The following is a 2268-nucleotide window of genomic DNA, read 5'->3' on the forward strand; positions in this document are numbered from 1 at the left end:
GACGGGTTTAGGCCCGTTTGCTACCCGTAGTTATGAATTTAATTTTGATGTACTGAGTGTGTAAAATAAGTTTACATGTGTATCTAATCATTGTAAAAAATAACTACTATTTTTATTGACGGCGTGAATGGTCATTCAAAACACAGATTTAAAATTAAATTTTTTATAAAAAGAAAAAAATAGGTTGGATATTTGTTGAGTGTTGGATTGAGGTGTAAAAAAGAGCCCAATGCCCAATGGGCCATCCACCAGTTAGGGTTTCGTCTTCCCTATAAATTCCTGAACCCTATCTTGCATTATTTCCCAGTCGCAGCCTGCGCTCTCTAATCGGAACACCGCCGCCGCCAGATCGTGTTCGGTATCTGAGGTTCAGTTTTTAACCACCATGAGGGCCAAGGTAGAACCTCCTTCTTAAATCATTCTTTCTTGTATTTTCAAATTTCCGTTCTGATTTGTGGTGTGTTTGTGCAGTGGAAGAAGAAGCGTATGAGGAGACTCAAGAGGAAGCGCAGAAAGATGAGACAGAGATCCAAGTAATCGAGACTAGTTTTGTTTCCTTTCTCAATGTTTTTTTCTTTGTTCCCAGAAACATCGTGTTCTAGTACTTAACTCGTTTTATTTTTCTTAATGTTATGGATTTTATGGATCTTATTTTAGCTCAAGTATGCTTGTTAATTTCTAAAATGTGTGTCTTTTTATGCGGTTTGGATTATTGATTATACACTAGGGTTTAGCGCTTTATGTATCTGGTGTCGTTTACCGATCTAGTTTTTCTTTTAACTGTTTATATTGATTAATTGTTTTTAAGTGTAATCATAGCTATTATTAGTTTTAGATTTTTATTAAGAATAATTAGTGTATAATTGTCCAAATACCAATTTTGCAAATCAACTTACCCCTGAGCCCGCAAACAGTAAATTTGAGTGTTATGGGGTTTGTTCTTTAGCATTAAGGTGACTGGGGTAGTGGTTGAAGCTGGAATGAACTGTGAAACCATTCTTTTCATGATTGCTTGTGCTCTAGTTGTGAAGATATGATACCATAGAGACTGGATAGATTGAAAATGCAAGATTTTAAATATAAGTTGTAACTTATAGCAACATCTAAATTACGTTGTTTTAATTTTTTATTTTAGGGTTAATACAAAGTTTAAATACCCAAATGTTTCACAAGAAAAGAATTGTAGTCTAGTTTATGAATTTTAGGAGTTCCTGTTCGTCTGAATTAGAACTTTCTCCAAGGAACTACTCTACTTTTTGTGAGGGTAGAATTAGAATTTAATTTGCATGTTCCCATTATTATACTCAAAGCGAGTGATTGTAGAATGGAGAGATCTCCGGAGCTTTGATAATAAAAAAGGACAAAAAATTCATATTCATTACTCTAGTTTTGTTTCTGGCTCTCTCATTAACCCCCGATGAGATCCTCTAAAGTCTAAACTAATGTTATCACTTAATGAAATGGCAAAGGTTGCGTCCTCAATTCATCCAACAATAACTAAAAGGCACCTACTTCAATGAAGATGTAAATAATGCTTCTCATGAATATCTTTTGTTTCAAAGGCTAACTTATTTGTTTAGCCATACTTAAAATAAAAATAACACACTTTTAAAAATAACTTGATAAATAATAAGTCTTAAGGTCTCAAACATAATAAAGTTAATTGATATCCTCCCAAAATGAGGATACCAATAGTTGAACAACGACGCATAAACATCAACCCCACCCTCGTAGTCATATACTGTTGGAACCAGCACAACATGTACATTGCAGTATTTATTTTAGCACTGATGAGAGCCTCCGAAATACCTTCCTAGTACCCATTCAAAATCAAAGAATGCATATCAACTAGCACACACCCTGCAAAAGAAACCATAAGGATTTAGGAACATATAAAAATTGCCTAAAGATCACATAACAAACTGCATGGGACACTACCACCCATCCAGACCAAGAAATCCAAATCCCAATAAATCACTAGAGTAGAAGATATACATAAAATTTATAGGAGCGCTGCCGGGAATCCGCGAGACACACAACCGCCGAGAGGCAAAGGAGGAGAGAGGAGCAAAGGGCAGAGTAGAGGCAAGATGAGACAGCACCGCCGGGACTTCGATTTGGTGACGACTGACGAGATGAGACAAGGATCGGCAACGTGGGAGATCGACGAGAGGCAGCTCGCAAAGAAGAGGAATTGGAGCGTGCCGTCGCGAACCACGATGGCTTGATGCTGCGAGACTGAAGTGAGGACCGCGAGACTGAGGCAAG

At 37.0% G+C, this 2268-nt stretch overlaps 1 long non-coding RNA gene across 1 annotated transcript; it reads left to right on the forward strand.

The window, feature by feature from the left end:
* On the forward strand, positions 157-680 carry LOC107621577. The gene is made up of 2 exons (XR_001615852.2): positions 157-397; positions 472-680. It is a non-coding gene; the product is annotated as an uncharacterized LOC107621577 (long non-coding RNA).

The sequence above is a fragment of the Arachis ipaensis genome, chromosome B10, assembly GCF_000816755.2.
Source record: "Arachis ipaensis cultivar K30076 chromosome B10, Araip1.1, whole genome shotgun sequence".
In the NCBI taxonomy this organism is placed as follows: Eukaryota; Viridiplantae; Streptophyta; class Magnoliopsida; order Fabales; family Fabaceae; genus Arachis; species Arachis ipaensis.